This window comes from Micromys minutus (genome assembly GCF_963924665.1).
Source record: "Micromys minutus genome assembly, chromosome: 12".
NCBI classification, from domain to species: Eukaryota; Metazoa; Chordata; class Mammalia; order Rodentia; family Muridae; genus Micromys; species Micromys minutus.
In genome coordinates this window covers 14,791,312-14,809,160 of record NC_137981.1, presented here as the reverse complement: position 1 = coordinate 14,809,160, position 17,849 = coordinate 14,791,312, and the positions used below count along the sequence as shown (strand labels likewise).

Below are 17,849 nucleotides of genomic sequence, written 5' to 3'. Positions count from 1 at the left end.
ACTTTGCATTTCTCTGAACTGCAGCCTCTATAGGCTGAGAGAAGGCAAGACACAGATGTTCAAGCCCAGGCCCAAGGCCAGCCCCAGACTGGTTATCTGTAAAGCAAGATTATAATGTGCTCCTGGGACACCCGGCAGATGTTTTTTGGAACTGGCATAAAGCTCTTTGTGGAGCCCCGTAAGTTGACTTTTTTCTACATTTCTATGGATAATTTGATGGATAATTTGAATCCTGATACAAGAGCTACCATCCATCTTAGATTAAAAAATTATTACTAGTAGATTACTTATATCTCAGAGTTAGAATAGGGCACAAGGAAGTGGGTCAGGGCGAAGACGCTGAATTTTCAAAACGCTTCTGTAACTACTTTTATTTTTAAATATATAGATATCAAAATTCTAGGCTTTATTTCTTAAGTCTACAAATCAATCTGGAAAATACAAAGAAATCTTTTTTTAAAAAAATTACACTAATAAATGTATCACTTAAAGGGAAGAGTGGCAGTCACAGGGGCACTTGGGCACAAACTCCCTAGGAAATTGTTTGCTTCCTGCACAGACCTTTGGCTGAGCTAACTAGTTTGCACGCCTCCTTACAGAACACAAACATCCTACACTTCAGAGGGCTCTGGAGACAAGTGCTTAGCAAGTCAGAATAACCGGGGAGAACAAACTTCAGGGCTTAAGTGCGATTCCATACTGGTGAAGAGCCTTGAAACTCCAATTTATTGGAATTAAATTTGTTGTAGATGTCACAGTTCTTAAAGAAGCAGTAGGTCCTACTGTGTGGTCCTACGGTGGATAATATCTAAGTTTGTAAGTCATAAAGAGCATTCAGAAAGGATGCTGTCTTCTCTGTGTGCTGTTTTCCTGCAGGTAATTTTGGCACTGTATGAGTGCTCATAAGAGGAAAATGTCTGAAAAACAAGTGGTATTATCTGAGCAAATATACCTGGAAAAGCATTGGAATATAGTTATATTTATAGAATAACAAGAGACTGTTCTCAAAAAATAAACATTGAAATTTTTCACTTAAATCTTACCTTCAAATATTTGTTTAAATCAAATACAGACTAGGCTAAGTTCCATAGGACAACTACATGAAGTACGCTCTACTTATTTAAAAAGGAAGATCCAACTTAAGCCAGATATCTGTTTTCTTTAGTTACCATGACAACCAGATGCCAATGAATTGATTGAGTAAACATTTCTTTCCATTGTTTTAAGCCTACGGATCTTAACTTAGGGAGGGGGACTGAGAAAAACATTGTACTAAATCTATGCACTATATTCAATTTGAAAACCTAATTCATTCAAGGCTCAGCATGTACACGAACCTCTCCAAACATCCATCTTGCCAGTTATATTATAATATTCGTATTATTCAGAAATTATCTCCCTAACCCAAAATGATTATTTATGATAGTTTCTTAACGAGCTTCGATTTTAAAATCCACATGCACACACTATAGTACTGACACTCAGGAAGCTGAAGCAGGAAGGTTGAGAATATAAAGTTAGCTTTAACTACTTAATGAGACTCTGTATTAAAAAAATATCCAAGCAAGTTTTCCCCAACTTAGTCAGACTGGATCATACTCTTGAGTAACTGATAAGGTGGGGTTTGGGGGTCACTTTGGTTAGCTCGGTGGGTTTGTTTGGTTTGGTTTTGCTTTGTTTTAACAAATGTCTAACTCCTAACTCTCTTGAAAACTCAGCCACAATCCATGGCAGGCCACAAACAGGATAGTGAGCAAGAGATTACCAGGCATCTGAAAGAAGGAAGCAAGTAATGAAGACTTGTGGTCTCCAGCCGTTAATGCTGGGGTTATCGGTTTTGCTGTCGGCAACTTCAGTGTGTAAGAAAACTAAAGAGCAAAGGCTTTCTCAGGAGGGGTGAGAGCAGATAATTCTAAGAAGCCTTTGGGGGGGAGAGAAAGAAAGTAAAGAAAACCAATCTGTCTAGAGCCAGAACCTAAATAGTCAGAATCTTAGGAATGAGTCTTCTGCTCTGAGTGCTAAAGCAGATCCCAATCTTTCATCTGAGCTTCCTGGTGGAGGAAAATAATGGAGAATTATAATGTACTCACAATGAGGTCTTCTCGGAACAGCTTGTTCTCTTAGGATATCCCTGATCTGCCCCGATCCAGATCTAGTGTGGAGGGCAGCAGGCACCGTCCCATCAGCACCCACTTCTCTCAACCAACCTGGCCAACCGATTTGGTTATAGCTTTACTACCATAGGCCCATCACTGAAACTCAAAGCCAGACTGTGGATAGAGCATTTAAAAAGCCGATCTGTTTCTATCTGCACATGCATTACCAAGCTTTTCTGTTGAGGAAGACCCGCTGCCTCCACCATAACCCATAAGAGATAAAATTACATTGTGATTCAACACAGTTTTAACTTGACACCAACAACCCCAACTCTTTTTTAGTAAATGGTAAGGTCTGTGTTCACAAGGAAAGTCATCACTGAAAGACTGAAATAAAACAAATTTATTGCAATTCAGGAACTTCAATCAGGCAGTTGTCTTTCTCAAAGCATCAAGATTTCCAGTTTTAAAGGGAAAGAGTACATTCCTGGATTAGTAGTAGGTTATATTCAAAGCAAGGCATAAAAGAAGAGGCAGGTCCCAATTCTGGGACCAGCATTTATTCCATAGCCCCTTTTAGAATAAAAGAAAAATTGGGCCTAGCTGGTTCTATATCTACACATGCTGTCCGAGAATGGTAGTTGTTATCCTCTGATGGTGTGTGCCTACAATCCTAGCACTCGAGATATGATAGAAGAATCACATGTTCAAGGTCATCCTTGTCTATATAGCAAGTTCAAAGCCAGTCTGGGATGTGTGAGACCCTGTCTCAAAAAAAAAAAAAAAAAAAAAAAGACTCTTAAAAAAAATAGCAAAAGTCTGCAAGCTCAGCGTTTAAGAGACTGAGGCAAAAGGATTGGGAGTTTAAATAGGAAGGCTGGAAAGATGGCTCAGTGGTTAAGAGCCCTGACTGCTCTTTCAGAGGTCCTGAGTTCAAATCTCAGCAACCACATGTTGGCTTACAACCATATAATGGGATCCAATGCCCTCTTCTGGTGTGTGTGAAGACAGCTACAGTGTACTTAACTTATATTTAGTAAGTAAATAAATAAATACATACTTCTTTTAAAAAAAAAGAGTTTTGGATAAAGCCTGGAATACATATAAAGATTATTATCACAAATATAAGCAAAAACTATTCAAATCAAATTGTAGTTCAACCCTTAAAGATGAGGTCCACCTAAGTGGAGATAAATCCACCATTTATTTCAGTGGAACCTCTTCTAGTGTACAAAACAGGAAAAATACCCTATAGTCATTTCAGCCTCCCCATCCTCCATTTTGAATTGATTATGCAAACCTTTCTAGAAGTCTGAACTCTTAATTGACATGATGCAAAAATAGGAGCACATTGAAGCTGAAAAACAAAATTGAATATTATTCTCAGAAACATTATCTACTTCATGTGAGACACAGTCTCTCCTTGGCTTGGCGTTCACCAATGAGGCTAGACGGGCTGGCCAGCAGGCCCTGGGGATCTCCTGTCTAGGAAGGTGCCTTCCCAATGCTGAGTTTACAAGTACATGCCACTGTGCACAGCGTTTTATATGGGTTTTGGGAAATCAAACTCAGGTCCTCATGCCTACAGAGCAAACACTTAACCAGCTGAGCCATTTCCCCAGCCTTTTGAGGGTGTTGCTTCTGATTTTGATTTAGTTTGATTTGGTTTGGTTTGGTTTGGTTTGGTTTGGTTTAAGACACGGTATCATGTAGCTGAGGCTAGGCTGGTACTCAAGGATAACCTAGAACCCTCCTCTACCTCCCTACTGGAACATGTATATAGAACTATAATGGGTTTATGCGTTGTCAGGGATCTAGATCATTAGTTCTAGAAACTTCTCTGTAGTTGTTATGCCCCATCCCTCCTCCACCCCATCTCATTTCAGCTCCTTATTGGAAGTCAAATAAACTGCCCTTCTCTCTTCCCACCTTGTCCACACTTCCATGAAATGCTATCAAGGGTACAATACTATTAACAAGATATAGAATGTTCTAGATTCTAGCCAATGCCTGTTTAATTCTCATTGGGCTTCAAACTATCATCTCAGTTGATTATATTTTCAGAAAGACAGCCTCCTGCCAAACCATCTGTCTTCATAATGAAAAATGGAACAAATGTTGCTTGTCTGGTGAAGGATTTCTACCCCAAAGATGTGAATATAAGTCTCAAATCATCCAAAAAGATAGTGGAATTCGACCCTGCTATCGTCATCTCTCCCAGTGGGAAGTACAGTGCTGTCAAGCTTGGCCAGTACGGAGATTCGAATTCAGTGACGTGTTCAGTACAGCACAACAGTGAAACTGTGCACTCAACTGACTTTGAACGGTATGCACATTCTTTCGGTAAGTATCTATCTTAAAATACTAAGCTAAGATGGGAAAGCTAGAGAAGCGGGCGATATAAACTTGGGGTGGATTGCTTTTGATTTAGTAAATAATTGTGCTAGTAAATAGCAGTAATAATAATGATGATGATGATGATGATAATAATAATAATTAATAATAATAATAATAAAAATAATAATAATAATAATAATGTGCTCATCTCTGGCTAAGAAAGAAATGCCTTACATCTCTCTTCTTTTTCAATCCCTACCCCCTCATCTTCACCAACCACCATCCTTTTCATATAAATGTCTGGTACCAAGGGCATTTAGTCCAAACAAAGTCCAAAATTCCACAAGGGAAGTTGACTCATCGTGGGATTAAAAATTCTTGTCCTGCCTACAAATTAGAGAGCATCTTGATGCTATACTGAGGATGCCAAAAAGGTCCCAAACCGAAGGAATTCTGTCTGTACCAACAGCTGCATGAGCCTCTTGATCTTCAGTTTACTGACCTAGAGTCTCCTCCTTTGGCTTCTTGTCAATATCACCTTTACCACTGTTGTTTCTTCCAGATAATATAAAACCACCAGAACCCAAAAATGACACACGAATTTCAGGGCCCTGCCATGGCCCGAGAGGTTAGTTCAAATCAAGTGATTAAAACAAATTAATTCTGTTGTCATCTCCTGACTTGAAAGCATCGAATTCAAAAAGGAAAAAATAAGAAAGGTGTGTGTGTGTGTGTGTGTGTGTGTGTGTGTGTCTGTGTGTCTGTGTGTGTGTATGTCTGTGTGTGTATGTCTGTGTGTGTATGTCTGTGTGTGTATGTCTGTGTGTGTATGTCTGTGTGTGTGTGTCTCTGTGTGTGGGGTTGTGTTTGTCTGAGTGTGTGTGTGTTTCAGTGTCTCTCTCTCTCTCTCTCTCTCTGTGTGTGTGTGTGTGTGTGTGTGTGTGTGTGTGTGTGTGTGTTTATACACATACACACTGAGCCCAGATGGTTTCCTTGGCCTCTATCCCAGCAAAGCTTGCCAGGCTATGAGCCAATGTTTTCCAGACTGGCCTGTCTGGGTGGGCATAGGCGCCCAAGAGCTCTGAGTGCTGTCTGAGACCACACTGATGGTTCAGGCAAGGAACAACCATGGTGACTTGGAGCAGGCTAGTGACAGTTGTTGACACTGTAGAAAGAAATTCAGTCTCCCCTGGCTCCACTGTCCTTACTCTTATTCCATCATAGTTCACACCAAGAAGGTCAACACGATGTCCCTTACCGTGCTGGGGCTACGGCTGCTGTTTGCCAAGAGTGTTGCCATCAATTTTCTCTTGACTGCCAAGTTATTCTTTTAAGGTAAGAATTGGTCACGTCATATTCCCAGCTTCACCCTGATTATGCTATAAATTGTAAAGAAGGTTTAAATGGTAATGAATACGGCCTGGGGGAAGCTCCTATCATTCTAGCAGTTGGGAAACTGGGACACAAGGATTAATGGGAGTTCGAGACCAGCCTGGGCTTTATAATACCAAACCAGGAAGGGCTACATGACAAGATAGTATTCCAAAAGAGAAAGGAAGGAAGGAAGGAAGGAAGGAAGGAAGGAAGGAAGGAAGGAAGGAAGGAAGAAACAAAGAAACAAACAAAGAAACAAAGAAAGAGAAAAGAGAAGGAGGAGAGAGAGAGAGAGAGAGAGAGAGAGAGAGAGAGAGAGAGAAACCTAGGCTTGTATATAAAGCTCCTCTTCCTAGGGTCTGGAGAGATGGCTCAGTGGCTAAAAGCAATGGCTACTCTTTCAGAGAACCAGAGTTCAATTTGCAACTCACAACCATCTGTAACTCAAGTTCTAGGGATCTAACAACCTTTTCCAGCCTCCAAAACCACTACAAACACTTGGTTCACATGCAGACTAAACACCCACAGACATAAATAAAAATAAAAATATGTATCTTCCCTTATCTTCTTTCCCCAGTGCATCCAAATGTTCATCAATTCATGCTCAAGGAATGAGCCTACGTTTTAAGGGTTGGATTGATCCACGAACATAGCCCCTCATTCCTAAACAGGTATCTAGCCCTGCCTGTTAACTTTACTAGCAGTTCAGAGGTCCCAGCAGTACAAAGAATGTTACCCTAGGTATCAGAAAAACAAAGTTTTCATCCTGACCTTGTGACTACCTCCTGGATACCTTGGCCAGTTTTCTTTCCCTCTCTAGGCTTGAGTTTAAGAATGACTACAAGAAAGCAAACAGGTTTGATTACTATACGGACCAGCAGAACCCCTACCAAGTTAGCAGTGGCAAGTTCCGCAATTGATTAAGGATGTCTGTAATGGTACCACACAGTAGACACCAACCTTCCCAAAATGATATCACCACTACAGCTCTTTTCAGTCTCAAAGTCTGTGATTCTATAACAACTTTCCTTCGCTTACAGGTGGACTGGCATAAAGAGACTAGAGTTCCTGGAAGAAATCAAAAGCTTAGAAAGAGGCTCCCAACTTCTCAATGCTTCAGACTGACCCTTCACCACCACATTTAAACAGCGAATAAAACCAGCTTTTCTGTGATGGCAACAAGCCTAGATAATTCTCCAGTCTAGAAGAAAAGAAAAATCCCTCAGGAGGGGAGTATGCCCTGGCTTTGCACACCTCTTTATAAAGACTTGGATAGCTATGAAAACAGATCCATTTTATTTTACCCCCATAACTGGTATACTTTGAAAATGGTGTCTCATCCTTTTTTACTTTCCCAGAACTAGAAAGTGGGGACCAGTAAGTCACCAGCTTCATTATCCAGGAGGAAAATGGTACTGGGAGAGAGAACCCACATCTTTTTAGTTAAACATGGGAAGCTGCACTCAATTCATTCCTAGCCAGAGCCCCCACTTCCCCTTCTCCATGAGTCTGTATTTGCTCCAACAGACACGCAGGAGAGTTTTCCTAGCCACACTAGAGTGTGAACAACTTTAGCACTTTCTGTTTCTCCTCATACTTTACAAACAAAATCACATTTGGCTTCCTCAATGCTCCCCAAGCAGACAATAAAGCTTCTAAAATGGCACCTAATTATCCTCCACTCTATGACCAAAGATGAAAATACAGAAAGGAAGGACACTCTTTCCGTGAACTGACTCTGTGTGTACAAACAGGCTGAGTCCCAGGGACAATACAGATCGCAGATACCTGTGCCCGGCCTGAAGACAACTCATTGTGCAAGCATTTTGGAGGCAGGAATAGAAATGTGACCTCCCTCTTCCCCTGTAAAAACTTTTCTTGTCATTGCCTGCCATTCTGTGCCCAGGCTTTTGACATCACTGGACACAGATCCTTTCCCCTCAGTCTTTGATGCTGATACCTTTCTGCCTTTCTCTCAGGCCTGCCTCTCTGGCATTTGTTAAACTGCTCTCCTCATTGTGAAGTGACTACCAAGGGAGGGGGAAGCTCAGCTCTATGAGCTGTGAGTCTCCTGGAAGCCAGGCTGAGTGTGTCAGGCACACCACAGTTTCCTGTGCTTTAGGCCTTCCATCCTTTGTGGGGAGCTGGGCCCTGGTTTCCTGGTGCTATTACAACAGCAACACCTTCCGTGTGGTGTTCAGCTCTGTTAATGTCAGCTCAGCAAGGCCATGGCTTTATTGACACACACACTGAGGGTAACGGGCCCTAACAACTCAATACTGCGGTTCCCTTTGCTCCCTTATGAGCTCCTATAAAGCAGGGGGGTCGTGGTGTAACGTGCGAAAGAGCAATTATCACTGCCAGCTCCCTAGCTACACTCAAACACAGCCTCCAAAAAAGGGAGTCACCAGGTGCTTCGAGTCACCAGGTTCAGGCAAATCTAGATGGAGAAGCCAGGTCTGCCCAGGAAAGAGCAACCACAGCATCCCACCCTTCGCCTGGTGTGCATGAAGCATGCCCAGTACCAAAGCACTCGCTTCTGCTGCCTTGTTGTGGCATCACAATGCTATTCTGAAGTAGTTAGAAAAGATCACACCCTTTTTCCGAAGCAGAACAAAAACATTTGGCCAGCCTGCCCTCCCGCACCACCTGAAAAAAATAGTAGAAAAGTTTGTACTTTGTCAAAAGTCATTCAGCAAGGCAGAGATATGGCTGGAAACAGAACCAAGGTCTCAAGACTGACAGCCCAAAGTTACTGTCCCAGGGGCTCACTGTATCACCAAAATGAGGACGATGTGTCAATCTAAATGTCACTACACTGAGCTTCAGAACTGCCTCTTGTCAGCAACAAATGAGTCAACTCTGACCCGCCATGCCAGGAAAAATAAAACCCAAGCATATCACAGGACTATGAATTTCTCCCACCAAAATGAGTCTCCAAAAACTTTAAATTAATATTTTAGTCAGCATATGAATAATGAGTTTGATGGTAAGATCTCCCTACTGGTATGTCCCTTCGCACTTCCTCTCTCTGGTCCTCTTTATTCCTGAAATTGTTCTCCAGGTGTGTGTGTGTGTGTGTGTGTGTGTGTGTTGTGTGTGTTTATATGTGTATATGTGTGCCTGTGTGTGTCTGTGTGTGTGTCTGTGTATGTTTGTGTGTGTCTATGTGTGTATTTGTGTGTGACTCTGTGTGTGTGCATGTGTCTTTGTGTGTTTGTGTGTGTGTCTGTCTGTGCATGTGTTTGTATGTGTATGTGTATGTGTAGGTATATGTGTCTGTTTTTCTGTGGGTGTTTATGTGTGTGTATATGTGTGTGTGTCTCTGAGTGTGTTTATATGTGTGTGTCTATGTGTGTATTTGTGTGTGTCTCTGTGTGTATGCATGTGTCTGTGTGTGTGTTTGTGTGTGTGTGTCTGTGTGTGTGTCTGAGTATATTTGTGTGTGTCTGTGTGTGTATCTCTGTGCATGTGTCTGTATGTGTGTGTGTTTGTTGTGTGTTTGTGTCTGTGTGTGTTTGTGTGTGTATCTGTGTGTGTGTTTGTGTATGTGTCTGTGTGTGTGTCTGTGAGTATATTTGTGTGTGTCTGTGTGTGTATCTCTGTGCATGTGTCAGTATGTGTGTGTGTCTGTTGTGTGTTTGTGTGTGTGTCTGTGTATGTGTGTTTGTATGTGTATCTGTGTATGTGTGTGTGTGTTTGTATGTGTATCTGTGTATGTGTGTGTGCGTGTGTGTGTGTGTGTGACTATATTTGTGTGTGTCTGTGTGTGTATCTCTGTGCATGTGTCTGTATGTGTGTGTGTCTGTTGTGTGTTTGTGTGTGTGTCTGTGTGTGTGTCTGTGTGTGTTTGTGTGTGTATCTGTGTGTGTGTTTGTGTATGTGTCTGTGTGTGTGTGAGTATATTTGTGTGTGTCTGTGTGTGTATCTCTGTGCATGTGTCTGTATGTGTGTGTGTCTGTTGTGTGTTTGTGTGTGTGTCTGTGTATGTGTGTTTGTATGTGTATCTGTGTATGTGTGTGTGTGTTTGTATGTGTATCTGTGTATGTGTGTGTGTCTCTGTGTGTGTGTGTGTGTGTGTGTGTGTGTGTGTGTGTAGACTGAAGGCAGGATCCAGAAACCACATCCTGTGGCTTCCTCCTCACCCTCTGTTGCTCCACGGCGAGGCTACTTTTTGCTTACTGTGTCTGAAGTACACACAAACACCCACCCACATTCATTTTCAACACCTCCTAGCACGTAGCTGCAACAGAGAACTAGAGGCCCAGCACGGGTCTCTAGCTGCCGTGAACCAGCCGTGAGAAGGTGAGACTATTTCTCACATCCGGACTCTTCCATTTCCGGGTCTGGATCTAGTAACTGACGCCATATCTAAGACGCAGATGTTAGCAGTAGAGGAATGTGAGCCCAGGTCGGAGGCTGAAAGGGCACCTGTTTCACCATCACAGGGCCAGTTTCTCCCAGAAAAAAAGAGAAAGGTCTTCTCTTAAGACACCACTGGGCTCCGCGCTCAGCACCTTAGAAAAACGGTGTTCTTGGTTCTTAGACAATTAGCCCGGCATGATCTTCCACAAAATGACCTTCAGGGGGAAATGCTGCACCTGCACCATTCTGATACCCTCTCAGCACACAGATATGGTGTTTCCTCAAGCTACAGTTCTCCATAGCCAACAAGTGACTCTGGTGACAAAGGCTGCTGTGCTCCGTAAAAGCCAGGGTCTTCCCTGGCTGTGGCCAGGCCTTTTAGTCCTAGTCACATGGGAGCACCACTAAAGGCCAGATGCCTGACAACCTGGCACGTGGCTTTCTGTGGAGGGGGTGCACTCCAAGACTGTGGTCCAGGGGTTTGGGTACAGGCTCCCTGGGCACCTGCGTCACAGTGAGACCCTGAGGCACAGTAATAAATAGCGCTGTCTTCGAGCCTCACAGGAGAGATCACCAGGTGGAAGGTTCCGTGGGCCTTGCTGCGCTTCACAGAAAATCGATGTTGAACAAAATCTGCATCGTGCGACCTAGTGTCATCCCTATAAAGGATGAACTGGAAGGGCCCGTCTGGCCTTTTGCGATACCAAAATAAATCTGGGTTTGGTGGAGTCTTGTCGTAAGTGCAGAGCAACGTTACTTCGCTGCCGCTTTCCACCGTCTGGTCAGGGGGGCTCTGGGTCAACGTGACGCACAGCACGTCCTTGTCTGTGAAGAGGAAATGAGACAACAGTAGCCTCTGCATCCCAGACACTGAACAGCTCAGAGGAACTGAACCGAGGGGTAGGAATGACATGACTGAAACCTAAGCGTGTACCAGAAAGAGAGCACGCTTCTGAAAGTCAGAGAGGGGGAAACAGGGCAGAGCGGGAGAAATAAGCCTCTTACAGGTAAGCAAAAGGCTAAGGGCTGTGGCAAGAATCATCCTTTCAGTCCGTGCAGGGGCACAGCACGGAAGAGGGCCGCCGGGGTCTCTAACCATCATATGGCTTTGTATAGGAAGGAGATAGGAGGGAAATGAGGGGAGGCAGGCAAGCCCCTCACGTGACTGACATGTGACCGGATTAACTGAAATTGTGGGGTAAATACCTCCACCAAGAAACTGTTGTGGTTTGCAGAGATGTTGGTCTTCAAACCATCGAGAAAGGATACTTTTGACAATAAAAATGAATTACTTTTAAAAACGTAAAGATGGGGCAGGGTGGAGGGAGGAAGAGGGGGAGGCTGGGAAGAAGGAATTAGGGAAGGAAATTGTGATCCCCACAATGGCTTTGGATGTCTACAGTATAAAGTAACTTACTCTCCACATTTCTGTTCTCAGATCATAGACAGGAACCAGTTTATGAATTACACTTCAAGTAGTCTCGGGGCACCTGAGATTTGTTTTGTTTGTTTGTTTGTTTGTTTGGGGGTTTTTGTTTATTTTTTCACATGACATTTGTGTATTCACTTTGTAGAACTCAATAAAAGGAGTAAATAAATAATATCCAATATGGTAACCAAATTAACAAGTCCCTCTGTATAAGGATGGAAAGATGGTCAGACAAGACCCTAGAAGTCTTTGCTTTTGGAGCCTGAGGTGCTTGCTGATCCTGGCAGCGTTTCCTGTCTCTTGGAACTGTCTACAGGCTCCCCTTGGCTATAGCTGTAAAGTTCCTGCCCCAAAGAGAGCTTGCCGGGGTACTGTCATGAGAGGCCTCCTATGCCTGGGGTGGCTTGAGCCCCTGAGCCAGCTCCTCCCACTCGCATGCCCCAACATGGCTCTCTGTGTAAGCCATGATGCTGTGTTTAGGAATCAAAAACACTACAGTCCCCACGAGTATCTGCGAAGGTTCCTTTTCTCTACACCTGCTTCATCAGTAATACCGTTCGCACCTCTAAGTTCATGTCCTTCATCCTCCCATCCTCCCATCCCAGCTGCTCTCCCATGCCAACATCACCATCTCTTTACAGGGACCACTGTTCCCTTTGCTTCTGCTTTGGTCCAGGCCCATCCATTCTCTAGGCCTTTCGAATGCTAAATGCTCCTCTTGTCTGCATCTCTAAGACCCTGCAAAGCTCTGGCTCTCGCCTCTTACCCAGCCTTAGGAACATCTCACTCTCTCAGTCTGCCCAGCTGTAACAGCCTTTCTTCCATCTGCCTCGCTGTTCTAGCTATCTAAAGCTCTGACCTCCTTCAGCACCCTCAGCTTAGCTCAGTGTCCCTGGCCCCTCCAATTAGTTACTTACTCATTGCCACCCTTGACTTGATACCAGATTTGTAATTAATTAATTAATTAATTAAAAATAGGTTGCAGTAAAAGAATGCTGCTTCACTGAGAAATTCACCAGTGGGTCTCAGGGGTAGGCTCCTTGCCTAGCATACATGAGGCTCTGGGCTCCATCTCCAGGAAAGAGAGAGAGAGAGAGAGAGACAGAGACAGAGAGAGAGAGAGAGAGAGAGAGAGAGAGAGAGAGAGAGAGAGAGAGAGAGAGAGAGAAGGAGAAGGCGGAGTAACAAATAAAAATACAAGAGAGCAGTCAATGGTTACCTCAAATGAGTGATAACTAACGTTTTGCTAATGTCTGGAACATGCCATATTTGGGACATCACGATTTTTTTTAAATTCAATTGTTTATCTGAAATTCAACTTTCCTTTGACCTCCTGAATTGTATGTGGCAACCATGGGCATAGAGAGTTCTCAAGAGAAATACCACCTGAGCCAGCCACCCACTGTGAGCATCCATAAGGATGATGCCCTGGATGTTGGAGAGGAAAATTCAGAGCAAAAGGGTACCACTTGGAAGAATCTTAGCACACACCCAGCCCCTACTGACAGAAGTCGTTTTCAGAGCTTCCGGGTCCTCAGCTCACCCCTGGACCAAACCACTACCTTGATGTATGACCAGCTGCTCCTCCTCCCATTGCCCAAGTCCAGGGACATCTGACCACACACAAGAATATAGCCATGGACTCCACAGGCCCTCCCACGGGACACATGCAGTCAGGTCCTACTGAGGCACAAATGCTGTGCCAGGGGTGTACACAACATCTCTCAGCTCCGGTGTCCTAGTTTTTCCCCCAAAAGGCGATCTTCAGAAAGAGCACTTCTGAGGTCACACGGTTAGCCAACTAGGCTTCTGCAGACAGTCTGCCTGGTCTATACCAGTTCCGGTGCCTACTTATCAAACATACCAATGAATATAGCCCTAAGGGCATTGTTCTCAAAACTATTCAGAGAGAAGGTGCTAATTAAATATGAAAACATGGCTGCTAAATTTAGCTAATGATTTGTCCTATCAATCAACAGTTTAAAAAATCCTAAGACAATACCTTTTCACGTTTTAAAGGTATGTGTGAGCGTGTGTGTGAGTGTGTGTGTGTGTGTGTGTGTGTGTGTGTGTGTGTTTGAACATACTAGCATGTGTTGTTCACAAACCACAACATACATGTGAACTCAGAGGACAGCTTGCAGGATTCTACTGTCTCCTTCTACCTTGTGGATCTGGGGATAGAACTCTGACTCAGGCTTCGCAGCAGGGGCTTTGACTGAGTTAGTTCACTAGCCCAAAACTTATCTTTATGCTGTGAGTGCTTCGAGTACATTGTCACAGAGCATTGTGCTCCCCTGAGATTTGAGTTGGCCATGTTCTCCCCAAAACCCAAATAATCAGGGGAACATGCAAAACCAGTTTTTCTGTCCACTGTTCTCAGGCCTTCCAAAGATTGCAACTTTGATATGACTGAGTGAGCCCAAAGGTCTGTCAAGGTTTTGTAGCCCACTGCTGACTCAATGCCCTCAAGAGCTCCAACTGTCTCCCTAGTACATTGCTTTCTGCAGTTTGAAAGGCTCTAGGCACTGGAAGTTTCCAGGCACCATCAGCAACCTGAAAACCAGGACTGACTTTCATGAGTTTTGAACCACCACTCAAGAGAGGTAAACAAACCTCCTTTATCCTTCGGTCTGAGTCTTGGTAACCGGTGTTACTAAAATAGTTAGGAAGAATGCAAGAGCTGGGAAACAGAGAGAAGGGCCACAAAATACTCTCTTCTGGCTGTGACATGGCCATTGTGATCAGGAAGCCAGCCATGCCCTGGGCCTGTCCAAACCTGGACCCATCAACAGCCAGTTATGGATAAGGAGGGAGCTCCTAGGGCCCCACCTCTGCTAGACTATTGGATAATGGTAGATTTGGAGGAAGACTATCTTCATATGTGTCATTCTACTAGACGCCAACGGATAGCTCCACACCCATTGGCATACAGAGGCTCCTGGCTTTACTCAGTGGGTCACCAAATTAAACACAAAGTCATGACCATGGGAAAGGGACCTGTAGGGCAGAAGGGGATGGTTGGAGGAGGGGAAAGACAGAGTAGGCAGGAAAATCATAGTGCATTATGGACATGTGTGAAATTGTCTGAGAACAAGTGTGGTTAATAAAACAGGGGAGGGATTTTTCTTTCTTCCAGTGTCCTTTGAGCTAGGGAACTTTGTTGGTTTTTTAACCTTGCAGCGCCCCCTGCTGCTCTAACTAGCCCATCTACATATCATACTGGAGTTCAAAATATATATATATATATAGGTCAAAGAAGAACACTCTTTCACAGCTGATCTCAAAGCTGTGCTCTCCCTCCCCTGTCTCCCCGAGACTGACACCTGCTTCTGTATTGGTCCTATGAGCCCATTTGTCACCTCTCACTAAGAGAGGATGTGTTTCAAGGATAAGAGATAGAACTCTTAGAGACCCCAAGAAGTGAATGTTTTGCCTACAAAATGCTTACTGCCACAGTCAAGAAGAGGGGGCTTTATTTTTGATAGATACAGGACACTAGCTATATTGTGGAATACTCAAATTTGTGGCTAAAAGGGAAATCTCAGAAGCATCTGGAATGTGTTGCTATAAGCCAAGTGTCCAGAAAAGAGCTTTGACATCACTGTCTTCCTGTGGCAACTTTCACTACAAAATGCCCGGGGACGCCAAGAAGGACACCAATGAAAGACAAGGACAGAGACAATGCAAAGGCTCCTGCTTTGAAGAAAGCCCTTGTGGATTTGGGCAAGAATAAGGATGAAGAACTCCACCATGATGTTTCCCTAGCACTCCCCTCTATAAAGCTCTTAAAAAACACGGTAAGAGCTATGCAATATTCTACTATGTCACTGATGCCACCTCTGGAGCAGCCAGTGGGAAGAACAGTCCTGGTCCAATCAAGTCAGTGATCCCTTTTATGATGGGACTGTAACTGATTCCTGCAGGTCTGAATTCTCAGCTCTCTGTAGGATCTGTCCCACAGTTGTTCTTCTGGTCAGCAAGACCCAACAGGTTGCATCTCAGTGACCAAGAGCTGACAGTTGGTCATGGCTCCCTGGAACATGCTGGTAAGAAGCATTCTTGGGTCCCATCTACACTCAGAGGGAAAGAGAGCTCTTCTGTTCTCACTGTGGGGGGTGAGAGGAGGAAGCAGGACCACACTATAATGTATTGAGATGTCCTTCCCTCTGGTACATCCTTCAGAGAGACTAATCAGAGCCAACTCTCTGTTGGGTTATCCTTTTAGTAAAGGGCAAATTTTTCCATCTCTGTCTTTTCCTTGGCTTCCCTGGGTATCCCACGGGCCATTTCCCTTGCTATCAATTGCTATTGCCTCTAGCATTGGAAATAAATGAAGGCGTTTTATCTCTCATATGCCATGTCCTTCTTCATGGTGCCATATCCACTATTTAAGAGGAAGAATCATTCCCTGGGCTGGCCAATAACTCCTGTAGGGAGAGATTGCCCAGGAAAAGTCCTGCTCTCTTATGGTATGTGCAGGGAGAAACAGAATGCAGTACTAGGACCCAAAAGTGCTGAATTCTTAGTATTAGCTATGATTCAAATCTACCCACATGACCTTGAGTAAATTTGTCTTTACCTTCCCAGTGAGCAATTTGCACTGGATAATCCCTCCCAGGTCTCTCATTCCAGTGCCCCACTGTATAGAACAGTGGTGCTGACCCAAGACTTAAGAGTTCATGTCACCGAGGGCATGTCGCCTGATGATTGCCCAGCGAGAGGAGAGAGGAAGGCGTGTTTCTCTATTGGAGGGTAACAGAATGCCTTGGTTTAATGTGTGCAATTCATCGGAGCCTGGAGGCCCACGTCCAGATGCCAACTTGAAATCCAGTTATTATTGCATCTGGAGAAAGAGAGAAAGGCTGAAAACAGCCTTTGGCAAAGCCATCAATTCAGAAGGAAAAAAAAAAAAAAAAGCCTGGTCTGATAAGATTTTTGAAATCGTATTTATCATCTTTGTCCTAAAATGAACTCTTCTCCTCCCCTACTTCTCCTCCAAAAGAGCAAAGTAAGGCAGTCCCTTCCCAGGCAAGACAGGCCTCTCTGAGGAACACCAGATATCTCCTTCTAGTGAGGAAAGAGCAAAACCATTGCCTTTGAACCGCGCTGACAGAGCTGGTTTTTGTAAAGGTGCTCACTTCTGTGGGTACAGAATTAACAGGAAATTGGCTTTTTTTTTCTGGAGCCATGACTGGAAGACTGGTGAAACTCAGCAAGTGATGTCTGACATAATTACTTTTATTTTCTACCTGAAAATTGTTGGAAAGAGAGGGAAGTGTTCCTTAAGGACCAGTAACAAAATATGGATATTTTATATAACTCAACTTAACAAATACATATTAACAACCTACCGTTCTCTCACGGATCATCCAGACCAATTTCTAAGAAGACACTGTTGATGTCCCAAGAGACAAAGGTTTTGTCAGTGGGCTGTGGATGTGCATGAACTGAGCCCAGGGCATAGTTAACAGTGGCCCTGAGTAATGTGGCTTCAGAAAGAAAACCTGTGCACCACATGGGTAACCTTCAATACCAGGTAACTAACAATGCTCTTTCTGACTGGCTGTAGTGTGTGTTTCCTTACTTTGTAAGTAGAGTTATATCCCCAGTTGCATGTTTTCCTAAGCTGAATGGAGTCCACGGAGCATCTGAAGGATGGTATTTCTGACGGTGAGTACCATCAGAAATACCATTCTGGTGGTGCCCAAGGAAGTGTCTCCGTGCAGCGAAAAGGAAAACCTGACTGCCTCATATACTTTATGGCCCCCAGGGCTCTTCCTCTCTGCTCTGGATCAGTGGTAAGACACCAAGAGTTACCTTCTTACCATCTATAGAACAAAATAGGCAAGAAACCGCCTAGAAGGGTTTCCAGAAATAGACTGTCCAATCCTTGTGAAACCAGAGACAAAAATCTAGGGCATCCTGCAGTGCTCGAACTGTCCCTCCCATGGCCTGCATCGTGGCCTGCATTAGTAAAGAGAGATAGTCTCGAATGAAAGTTAAAGACACTGGCTCCCACTCCTGCTTAAATCTCCCTGGAGACTGGCCAGGAGTGTGAGGGGCACGTGTCCCTGTCCCACTCTAAGGATCAGGACCTTGCACTCTGTGAGAAGCACTAAGGAGTCCTGCTTTAGAAAGGAGCTTAGTAGCTCTTCAGCCCCCTGAACCTCCCTCCAAGGAGCCTCAGCAGACTTCAGTAGGAGCACAGGACACAGCAAATTGCCCTGTCCAAAGGGAGGAAGGTG

The 17,849-nt window shown here is 44.1% G+C and overlaps 1 gene segment (V, D, J or C); it reads left to right on the top strand.

The window, feature by feature from the left end:
* The first annotated feature begins 114 nt into the window (after positions 1-114).
* On the top strand, positions 115-5,767 carry LOC308428047 (T cell receptor delta constant-like). The segment is given in 3 exons: positions 115-178; positions 4,161-4,439; positions 5,658-5,767.
* Positions 5,768-17,849: the final 12,082 nt, after the last annotated feature.